Source organism: Oncorhynchus mykiss, chromosome 12 (assembly GCF_057628025.1).
Source record: "Oncorhynchus mykiss isolate SJ-2025 chromosome 12, ASM5762802v1, whole genome shotgun sequence".
NCBI lineage: Eukaryota > Metazoa > Chordata > Actinopteri > Salmoniformes > Salmonidae > Oncorhynchus > Oncorhynchus mykiss.
Window position 1 is genome coordinate 57,714,380 of NC_143033.1, and position 12,481 is coordinate 57,726,860.

The 12,481-nt window shown below is 40.6% G+C and overlaps 1 protein-coding gene across 2 annotated transcripts in view; it reads left to right on the forward strand.

Moving 5' to 3' along the window:
• The first annotated feature begins 5,034 nt into the window (after nt 1-5,034).
• camkk1a (calcium/calmodulin-dependent protein kinase kinase 1, alpha a) overlaps nt 5,035-12,481 on the forward strand; it is a 117,589-nt gene continuing 110,142 nt past the window's right edge. The window contains exon 1 of one of the 2 annotated variants that reach the window (XM_036937858.2): nt 5,035-5,327. The gene's annotated coding sequence lies outside the window, so the exon portion shown is untranslated. The remainder of the gene's footprint in view (nt 5,328-12,481) is intronic. The other variant, XM_036937856.2, reaches the window with a different exon arrangement.

Below are 12,481 nucleotides of genomic sequence, written 5' to 3' on the forward strand. Positions count from 1 at the left end.
AATTCGCTTTTGGGTCCTCATTCACGCACCGTAACAGACACTGTATTAGGTTTGTTAAAATGAAGCCCTTACTGTGGAAATTATACCAATACAGACAATGTGATTTTACGCCTCACATAAAAGTGATCTGGCGTTCTGGATGGGGGACATGTCCAAAGCATAGGCTACACAGTTGTTGCAAAACACATTTGATAGCCTTCATGTTCCTGTTCAATACTAATAGATACGCTTATTTTTATTAAAATGTTATTCTAGTCTTGATGTTGCCAAGAACTACAGCTACTCAAGAGCCAGAATAATTTCCAAGAACTGCTTTGGGATCCTTGCTGTAAGATGGAGGATCCTGGGACGTGCCTATGAATTTGCCCCAGAAAAGCTGAGAGTATTGTTAAGGGCTGTGTGGTCCTCCACAACTATCTTTACACTACAGAGACTAACAGACAGACAGAGTCATCAACACGGTACACCCACGTCACACCCACTGGGGACCTCTGTCCAGGAGAATGGAGACAGGTGGTACAAGTGGACACCAACTTCCTAGACCCAAGAAACATGTAGGCAGACAGGGTTGCTGTACAGGACTACAGGACTACTTCCTCACACCAGCTGCTTGAGTTTCATTCCAGGATGCTGCTATCACACGTGGCAACTTACAGTAAATGTTGGATTGTGGTTTAGAAAACATGTTTGTACTTACACTGTATGTTCCTTTCCTTCCTTTCCTTGATTTATACAGGGCATTCTGATTGTTTTACATATTTTATGTTACAGCCTAATTGTAAAAATGATTAAATTGTTTTTTCCCCCTCATCAATATACACACAATAGACCCATAATGACAAAGAAAAAAACGTTTTTTAGAAATGTTCACGCTACAAGGTTGGCACACCTGTATTTGGGGAGTTTCTCCCATTCTTCTCTGCAGATCCTCTCAAGATCTGTCAGGTTGGGTGGGGAGCGTAGCTGCATAACTACTTTCAGGTCTCTCCAGAGATGTTCGATGGGGTTCAAGTTTGGGCTCTGGCAGGGTCACTCAAGGACATTCTGAGACTTGTCCTGAAGCCACCCATGCGTTGTCTTGACTGTGTGCTTAGGGTCGTTGCCCTGTTGGAAGGTGAACCTTCGCCCCAGTCTGAGGTCCTGAGCACTCTGGAGCAGATTTTCATCAAGGATCTCTCTGTACTTTGCTCCGATCATCTTTCCCTCGATTCTCACTAGTCTCCCAGTCCCTGCCACTGAAAAACATCCCCACAGCATGATGCTGCCACCGCCATTTATTTTATTTTTATTTCACCTTTATTTAACCAGGTAGGCCAGTTGGGAACAAGTTCTCATTTACAACTACGACCAGGCCAAGATTAAGCAAAGCAGTGCACAAAATTAACAACACAGAGTTATACATAAACAAACGTACAGTCAATAACACAATAGAAACATCTATGTACAGTGTGTGCAAATGTAGAAGATAAGGGAGGTAAGGTAATAAGTAGGCCATAGAGGCAAAATAATTACAATTTAGCATTGACACTGGAGTGATAGATGTGGAGAGGATGATGTGCAAGTAGAGATACTGGGGTGCAAAAGAGCAAGAAGATAAATAACAATATGGGGATGAGGTAGTTGGGTGTGCTATTTACAGATTGGCTGTGTACAGATACAGTGATCGGCATGCTGCTCTGACAGCTGATGCTTAAAATTAGAGAGGGAGATATGTCTCCAGCTTCAGTGATTTTTGCAATTCGTTCCAGTCATTGGCAGCAGAAAACGGGCAGGAAAAGCGGCCAAAGGTAGGCTCAACTCTGACCATTTTTAACACCATAATGCCACACAGTATTAAAGGCCAACGATGGTCACCAACTTGACAAAAGTGATCAGCTCGAATGCACCCACGGTGTTAACAAGTGAAACTCCTAAGGGGACAGGAAAATTGGACTGTTTTTAAGCTCATTTCCTGTAATTCTAGCATTTTGACATGGCTTAGGCCTATGACCAGGGTAACATTTACAAAAATTAAAACCACAGGTCAGGTGTATTCAGGATGCTTTGAACATTAAATTAACACTCAAAATTCAACAACTTTGTGGGGATGAAATTGAAAGTATGCTAGTATATATATATATTTTAAATTGTGGTTTGATACTTTATTCAGACAGTAATGACATGAGATAGGGAAATGCTAGAAACAGTGGCAAGGTTGGAAGCAGGGATTGATCCCTGTTCTCAGGTGGAAAGTTGTAAGCAACACGTGCCAGGGAGTGTTACCACTACACCAAGGTGCTGCACAGGAACATTTTATATTAATGGTTGATGGTAGTGGGTAACCAAATTATAGATTGCAATATCCTTGTCCATGGACTGCTTTCAAGGTAAGGATACAAACATCTTGTATTTTGTAATTTGGGAGAATTCCCTCCTTAAAATAGGGATGGAAGGAAATCCTGCTTGCTCTCCAGGAGGGTTGGCCGCACTAGATCTATGTTTCCAATAATTTCTCAAATTCATCCAACCTTCAAGAAAAATCTCATGAATATCAATATCCAGGTGCTTTATGCCTACTAGTTGAAGATACTTACCATAATCTTATTCTACATAGACAAAATATCATGTGTGTATGAGTTGTGAGTCTCCCTATCATCTCTGCCTAGTATGTGCACAATACTTAAATGTCCAAAAATATATTTGATTCCTGGAGTATTTAATATCCAATGCTTATTTGTATAACTTACTGTCCATGAATGGCTGCAATAATGCATATAATACATTTTCAAAGACACAAGTAGGCATACCTATTTCAAATATGTGATTACACTGGACATATTGGGAATAAGTGGAATAATAAATTAAGTGTGGGGAATAACAATAACGTTCTTCCTGACAAGCATAGTAATTACCCTATATTTTAGCCAATTTTTAAGAATGATAATTATTCCACTGATTAGACTAAATAAAGTAAATATATAAAATAAGATGACAAAATCTGCCCCTACACCCTAACCAAATTATTATTTTATTAATTATCCCCCTCTCTAGAATCAAAATTACACTTTTCTGTTCACAATCTGTTTGACAAAATAATTGACATAGTTACAAATAAGGTAACCCTACCAATTTTCCCGCTAAAACATACCGTTGTTACAGCCTAAATGCTAATCACCAAACGAGAGGACTAAGGCAAGTGTGGATTAAATCGACTTTAGTGCATGCTGTCAAAAGGCTGCATTCTGCAACAACAGGGACGGGAGAAACGTTATACATAAAACAACGCTACCGTGCGGCTCTTTTTACAGTTTAATCAATTAGCGGAGAACGTTCTATCTCTCAATTCAGCTCCAATCTAATCTTGAGGTGCGTTTCTTTAAAACATGCACCCAATTCCCTTGATCCCTTACATAACTAGACTAATCATATGCTTAAATGTACGGTTCACATTGTTCTGGCAAGACAGGACAATGCTAGAGGTTCCGCTCGTGATGTTAAATTGCACGCTCAGATGCTCCGATTTCAAAACGATTTGGAGCACAGTTGAAAGGTTCACGCACTGACTACAATGGAACTATTCGAAAGATAAAAGCAGTACTTTCCAATGCGTTATATATGAGACGTGCCGAACGTGAGAAAAGCTTCAAATGCGTGTGTCTCACGGCCAATACGTGAGAGTTGGCAGCTCTGACTGGCTAGGATAATTTATGCAGCAGGTTAGGATAATTAACGTAGTAGGTTTGGAGACTGGGGTTAAGGAAAATAGTTAGCGAATATGCTCTCCTAATCTGTTAGGAAAATCACTTCGTATCGAAGTGGCGTGAAAAGAGTATCCCTTGTTAACCGGTCAACCAATCCACATTTAAGGGATTGGTTGAACAGTGCCGAAAATAACCGTTTTTTTCTACTCAGTAAAACCAGTATGTAGGGGATATATGCTGAACAAAAACATGAACGCATCATGCAACAATTTGAAAGATTTAGCTGAATTACAGTTCATATTAGGAAATCAGTCAATTGAATATATGGAGTTCACATGACTGGGAAGGGGCGCAGCTTGGGAGGTCATACATGTAGGTCCACGGACTTGGGAGCCAGCCCAGCCAATCACTCCTCCCTGATGTGGAGGTCCTGGGCTGCAGTTGTGAGGCAGGTTGGATGCACTGCCAAATTCTCTAAAACGACGTTGGAGGCAGTTTATGACAGAGAAATTAACATTCAATTCTCTGGCAACAGCTCTGGTGGACATACCTGCAGTCAGCATGCCAATTGCATGTTCCATCAAAACTTGAGACATCTGTGGCATTGTGTTGTGTAACACAACTGCACATTTTAGAGTTACCTTTTATTGTCCCCAGCACAAGGTGCACCTGTTTCTTAATATGCCACACCTTTCAGGTGGATGGATTATCTTGACAAAGGATAACATGCTCACTAACAGGGAGGTAAACACATTTGTGCACAACATTTGAGAGAAATAACCATTTTATGTGCATATGAAAAATATTGTATTTCAGCTCATGAAACATGGGACCAGCACTTTACATGTTGCTTTTATATTCTTGTTCAGTGTAGTTTCAGGCGTTTATTTTACGCTTGTTGTGTTAGGTTAATTGCGGAAGAGAGTGTGTGAGCAACAATGTACATAAACCCTGGATCTCTAATGCGATGCATTGGACAGTGAGATGCACCAATCGGCCATATTGAAACTCCCCAGCAGAAGCAGTCCTCTATTGGAATTAATGGAATTCTACAGTATTTCAATAAAACATTTTTCAATGACAAAATTACATGTATTTAAGTATTTTGTTGTTGTAGTGTGGACAGTAACATTATAACTTTCTAAAAAGTATACTTTAAGGAAAATGTTTGCATACATTGTTTTATGTTTATCTCACTTAATGTAATTCAAACGTATGAATTATGGTATCTACAATAGAATAATCGTGGCAAAAAAAATATATACTTGAATAAATGCATTTCTTTGCAAGGTGTGGGAGTGCCAAGATGTGGGCGCGGTGGGTTCAAAACCGCGCCCCCTGAGATTCAACTGGTGTATATATAGATCATTGGGTGTGAACGATGGGACACATTTCAGCGCACAATATAGGGGACAAGGCGTGTGTGTGGAATGATACGGGCGTGTTTCATGTTGGATTTATAAAAGCGGTTGTCCGACATAAAGTAATTTTCAGTTGTAGCCAATATTATTTGGCTTTTATGTTAGTGATTGAACGCTGTGTCACTGTCACAATACCGACGGTTCCAGCTGGGACATCAATCTTGTGCTCGAGGGCTTTCCAAAACATATTGGTCCAGGCGTACTGCTTATTCCGGTGATTGTTTCGGTGAGTGAAACTTTTTGAAATACCATTGGACACATTTGTTTACCCCACAATGTCATATGCCTGTCATAGCTTTCCTACTCTTGTACGGGCTTAGGGTATGGTCAATTGTGTAGGCTATTGCAGCATTTGGAACAAAAGAACCTGGATTCATGCATTAGGCTACCTACTGTATACCTATGTTCGCATGCACTGTACATGTTGCCTATACTGTAGTCTGTTCTTCACACTTTTATTCTCCCCCTGTTTGAAATGTCAAGACAAGTTTACATGCGGACGAACGTCATGATGCAATTACAATTTGTAACAATTTGATACAATGTAGTAGCGCCTTGACATTCAATTGATGTGTATGTTACGCGCTACGATTATTGCAATAGATAAAGCCATTTGTACACTCACAATTTTGTCATATCAAGGTAATATAGAATGTTCTGAATGCTAAAGCAGCATACTGTCCTTCCTGGTGGCGATTTTAGCATGTAAATCTTGGTGGGTCAACAACAAAAAATAAGTGGGAAGCATGCCAGCAAAGCCACTACACAACACTAAACAATACATGAATTGCACTATAACGGTGACAAACGGTGCCCACAAACGGCCTACGTAAAGCTGTCCCAACAGCAGTCCCAACATCTTACCACTGCTACACCTGACTATCAGCGGAGCATTGTCTGGCAGCAAAACAATTAATTTAGCAACATAGCTGATGTGGCTGACTTGCTTAAACAAATGTGGTTTCTAATGTCAATTGAGGTGTACAAGCTATGGCATAAGGGGACGACAAGCGGATAAGAGGCAATATAATATGTGTTTAGCACTTTTCAAATGTACAGCGACAGAATTCAGAACATGGTCCGTTCTTACAGTGTTCTCCCTGTACACCAAGTCAGAACTGTGGGATAAATAAAAGGGGCATATAAGCAGACAATGAAAGCTCTTACAATATTAATTTATTACATTTCTCTAAAACAGGTTATAGACTACATGTGCACCAAGTCAGAACAGTAGGCAAAATTAAGAGGGGTAAATAGACTAAATTATTAGGGTGAGGTACATGGACTACTAACATCTTACTACATAACATACAGTATTACTTTCTTAGTTACAGTATACATAACTCCCTGGCATATTACATAATTTATGCAGCATCATACAATACATTTTTGGAGTCACCTTGTTGTGCTGTGCTCACTTGACAGGAAGGTGGTGCGGCGGTCCTTTGTGGGCAAATTGTCATCAAAGTCTGACATTCTCTGGATTTATTGTGCTTTCAAAACAACTGGAAACTCGGAAAAAAACATGATCGAATCATGATGACGTCATTGATCTTTAGGTCGTTGCTAGAAAACAGGCTGGATTTACAATTCCGAGTTGTATGAACGTTCAAAACGCCTTCTTAGTTGGGAACTTCTAATGTAACTCAATGGCAGCACCCAAGGGGCTAGAATTTATTTGCTCTGCCCTTAGACTTGGCAGTGACGTAGTGTCCCCATGAGTGACAGAACACTGGGCCAATCACGGCGCAACGTTTTTCTGCTGGCTTGCCCCACCACCACAGAAAGCTCTGAGCTAGGCTGAAACACCTGCATTTTGGAGCTGCCTTACTCAAGAAAACAAAAAGGAAACCATGCTTACATGTGGCTTTATTAACTTGGTGATATATATATAATTTACATTGTTTGCAAACTGATACGTGACACGTATTAATGCCAAAATAACATGCAAAACAGGCAAGCCCCACCCAAAAACGAATAATGTGTCCTTCCTATGCATTTTCTGTCGATGTCCTAGCCCATTCATATACGCTAACTACCTTAGCGCTTATTGATGATCATATCTTCTGGCTGGGGGTTTTGTTAAGCGCTCTGATGCTTGCTCTAAACTAGAGGTGTAGGACCTACATTCATATAGTTTATTGACTGTGTCCAGCTCGCTAATAATCACCGAAATGAAAGCTAGACAGTCAGGGAGAATCAAAAATAAATAATTTTGTAGCAAATTTTGACAGTAAGGAAATATAATCAATTTTCAGTGCGTCCATCCAGGCCTCCAGAATGTGGACCTCAGGGCAAAATTAGTTTGACACCCCTGCTCTAAACATTAAAACGCATGGCTTGCGACACGGTTTTGGAAACATAAGGAACGTATATTTCATATCAGCAAGAAATAATAATAATAATACTAAAATAATTACTACACAATTTTATAGGTTTAGGGTTCCCACAAAGCAATATTTCCACATTACACGCTTGTTTACAGAAAGCACTGGACTACCTGTGCTAATTAGCTACAGTATCTGCGTTTCCGAACACCTGTGTGCAAATGGAAAGAAGATGCCCGAAAAAGGTAGTCACTGAAAAATACTGTTGGCTGCAACTGTGTTAAAACAGGTTATATTTTGTATAATGTGGTGCTGTCATTATTTGAAGTCAGCAAATAGTGATTCCTTAATTCACCATGCCAAGTCTCATTGATACAGGCTTTGTCTACAGTGCTACCCAATACTTGCATGTCTTGGTTAGTGAGAGAACACAAGTAAAGCAGTAGTCATTGTCCGAGTGGCTGGGCACTTAGCAGGGTATTCATCAGCAAAACAGTAATTTATCACATTTTTGAGTCTGATACAGTCGTTGTATACTACCCACAATACAACAGCAAAATACATTTCTGGCTATATAAGGCTGTGCACTAGATTATTAATCAATGAGTCCATAATTGACCAATATACAGGCATTGTTTACTAGTCCTTCCCACCACACCACAACACATCAAATCGTAACTACTGTGCTGCTGCTCATTAGGCCTTATTACCAATATGGCCTATGATTGATCTGCCGGGAGAGGAGTGTCTGATACAGCTCATTACATTCACTGTCATCACAGTGTGTGTGTGTTTGTCTGATTTGGTTTGTGTTGGCTGAGTGGGAGATGTGAGGTGTAGGCAGCAGTAGCACTACAGGTTCTGTGGGGGGTTTAACAACAACGGTACACACACAGCAGAGTCAGTTTGTTAGCTTGCCTTATTCAAATCTCAAATGCACTCTGTCATTTTAAAGTGGAAATTATAAGCTTTTAAACCTCAAATACACTGCAAGTTTGCATTTCCTGCTGTGCAGCAATAACAGGATGATCAAATTTAGTTCTGGCATCTGTAGGCCTCTGTTCTGTATTGGTAGCATACAGTAGCATTGGCCACTGAGATCCTCATTTCCAAATGAATGGTTTGTGTTCATTGGTGTGTATTTCAGGAAGCTGCAACATGTTTGTTTTAGTGCCTGTGTGTTTGCAACACAAGCATCACTTGTTTCTCTACGTTTATATTTACTTCCTGTATTGCTGAGTGTGTAGATACAATAGGCAGGATTTGTTAAATATTTGTTTTATTTAACTAGGCAAGTCAGTTAAGAACTCATTTTTATTTACAATGACTGCCTACCCCGGACGAACCCTAACGACGCTGGGCCAGTTGTGCTCCACCCTATGGGACTCCCAATCACGGCTGGTTGTGATACAGCCTGGAATCGAACCAGGGTTTGTAATGATGCCTCTAGCACTGAGAAGCAGTGCCTTAGACCGCTACGCCACTTGGGAGCCCCCAGGCTGCTGTAGAACTACTTTAACACTGGATGATCACATGTGCAAAGAGCAAGCTGCCGAGGGGAAACCATACAGTATCAACAGCTTTTTGGGCCTTTGTGGAAAACAGAGGGAAGGGGTGTGTGTGTGTCAGTCTTGCTTCCAAAACATCTATTCCCAGTTGTTGTTTTTTTAAGTAGATGTGTCCAAACGTTTGACTGGTACTGTAGTTAAAGGCATGTACTGTCTGTCAGATGTATGGTGATATCCCTGCTGTTTAGTGGACAGATATGTTTAACATGACAGTATTGACCAGAGGATTTGCAGCCAGGGAGGGGCCAACAGGCTGAGCTCAGGCTAGCAACAAACTGCATGACCATGACGGCTACTGTAGGTGGTGGAGGTATTTCCCTCAGTGCTTGTAACATTGACAGAAGGGTTTTCCACTCCCTACACACTCTTTTCCTCAGTAGCAACCTCACATCGTTGGTTTCAGCCATGATGATGAGTTAGTTTGAGACTGTTGCTTCTCCTATCTGTTTCCTTACCCGTGTCAGAACTGATAGCTTGACAACACTGAATGTTATCCCCTTTTTTCAATTGTTCAAGTGCTCTTGTACTTTTGAGTTGTGTTTTGTGTGCCCCATACAGTTACATATTGCAATATTATTTTGGATAATGTTATATTGTTGACTCTAAATAATATTTAGCTACAGGAAGTGTTAGCTAGTGCTAGTCTGCTGTACCTGCGCCAAAACATTTAATTCTATAGCTTGTTCTCCATCTTCTCTTTAAATAGGTAGCCAACATGTTTTCAGCACTTTTATTTCCATGACTGATCAAAAATCATTTACACATACACTCTGTCGTCTCTCTGCAACAGGCATACTGTGAGCAATATGTTTGGAACAACAAATCACAATTAAATCGAACAGATTGTTTTTCATTATAAATTACATCTATCCAGCCAAACTGTCCAGTTAAACTGTCTCTGCTTCCCAAGTGGCACCCTATCCCTTATATATTGCTCTACATTTGGTCAAAGTAGTGCACTATAAAAGGGTGCCATTTGGGACATACCCAGACTTTCCTAGGGTGACCTACCCTTTATGTTTGAATGAAAGGCCCAGTGCAGCGTTGCAATACACAAATAGCCTTTTAAAATCCATATTGGATTTTTAGTACTTTATGTACCTAGTCTTTCATGTTGTTGCTTGATGTTCATAGAAAAAAGCGGCCATGTTTCAATAACAGACACAGCCAGGATTCCTGGAAGTGTGTTTATGTAGCAACAACAGAGCAACTGCTTGGAGTGATATTTTTTTGTGTTTCTGCCTGTCTATCTGTCGTAAAACGTGAACGACCTACCCACAAAGTCAACTTCATCACAGTATACTGTATAAACTACTCAGGCTTTTGGAAAATGTATTTGAAATGAATTCAGTTACGGTACATTTACACACAAATAATAGTATACTTGTTTGATTGTGTGTGTGTGTGTGTGCATGCATGCATGTGTATAAATGTGTAATTAAGGCACTGTAACAAACAGGCCAGGGCGATGCCAGCCCGGTACAGCAAGAGTGTCAGAGAGCAAACTAATGAATTTACTCAATAAGCTCTACCCCCTGATGGTCTCCTAGGATGTGTCACAAATGACACCCTATTCCCTACATAGTACCCTTTAGACCCTGATCAAAGTTTGGTCACTCACCCCCTCTCTCCTGTGTGTGTGTGTGTCTGTATATTTAATGTCATTGTATTCCTGTGTATGTGTTATCTGTATGGTTAGTCTTTCTGTTTAAGCCCTGTGTGTGGTGTTCTGGGAGCCTCTTTAAAAGCCCTGATCTGATCAGCCTGTGTTCCAGTCTGTTTCCCACAGAGCCTCTCCCCTTGTGCACCAGCGTTACCTGCTCTGGCTCCAGCTCTTGCTCTCTGTGCCCATAGATTATGCGTGTGTGTGTGTGATGTGCACGTGGGTAACCTGCGTCCAGGTCCGTTCAGGTAAATAGCGTATTTATTAGTTTACACCTCCACCATCACAGGCAGGTAGGCAGTCAGGCCAATGGCGTGGTCTACAACGGAAAATGTTAGAGACCCTCCTTTTTTTTTGGTTGTTGCTCTTTTAAAGTCAATTTCCTGTAAGTCTACACATTTTGCCATAGTGTAGAGAACATTTTACCATTTTGAAGTTAGTTTCCTGCAGTTCCTGCAAATCAGTTTTGAAGCAAATCTACTAATTTTGCCTTGCCTTATGCTGTGTTCTTATGCTATCTGAGTGACTCAAACATTATAACAAAATCAATGGGGACCCCATGCCATGACATTTTTTGAATTTTTTATTCTCCCTGACTGTCTAGTTTTTTTTTATTTTGGTGGTTGTTAGTTCTAAAATATATAGCTCCATTATATATATTTTTTTATATACTTTATCTGGTTTTAGTCATTTAAGTTTACACTGAAAAGTTTTAACATCCTGAATTATAATATTTGGATAATATTTTTTTGTTGTGGCAGCAATGATTTAGCAGCAGCGGCCTGGCACTGCTAAATTAGTATAGGGGAAACACAGAGTGGTTGTTGCAAGACCAATTTAAAGGGAAGGAAGTTCAACTTTGGAGCACACTACTATTTCTCTCTTTGTTTGACTGGTTGTTCTCTATGAGTGTCATGCCCTTTTATTTCTCTGAAACATTATCTGCCCTTGGAACCACTTAAACTGATAAAGATAGCACTTTAAAACCCCAACACTCATAACTTAATTTGTGTCAATGTTTGCAGGGCATTTGTCAAACAGACCCTGACATAATAAGCACTGTTCTGCTCCTTTTATTGGTCCGATAGTGTTTGCCCAATGTTAGGAGGAGACGAGCGTTGGCTGCCTGCTAATGATTGGAACTAGGGAGAACTACAAACACACTTCTGAAGTGCTGCCCAGAACAGGTTAAGTGATAGGCAGACGCCAATGAGCACAAGACAATTCCCTGAAGGATACTGTCACACCCTGATCGGTTTCACCTGTCCTTGTGATTGTCTCTACCCACTCCAGGTGTCGCTTGTTTTCTCTAGTGTATTTATCCCTATTTCCTGACTCTCTGTGCCAGTTCATCTTGTATGTCCAAATCAACCAGCATGTTTTTCCCGTGCTCCTGCCTTTTCCATTCCCTTTTTGCTAATCCTCCCGGTTTTGACCTCGAGCCTGCCTACCACTCTGTACCTCTTGGACTCTGAACTGGTTTTGACCTTTTGCCTGTCCACGACCATTCTCTTGCCTACCCCTTTTTGGATCAATAAACATCTAAGACTCCAACCATCTGCCTCCTATGCCTGCATCTGGGTCACACCTTGTGCCCTGATAGATACAACTTAACAAAGACCCACAAGTGTCCTTTTGAAGTTTGAGATTGTTCAGTTCAGGCTTTCACTAAACGTTCTTCTGACACTCATTTCTAATGCATGAACATTCACAAAGCACCAACAATTTATCCTACCCTAAGTGCCCTCCATTATGTGTCCTCAGCAGGGTCACCACGTCCAATTTGTTGTTTTCCCATGACCGGTAAGGTGAGGTAAGCAGG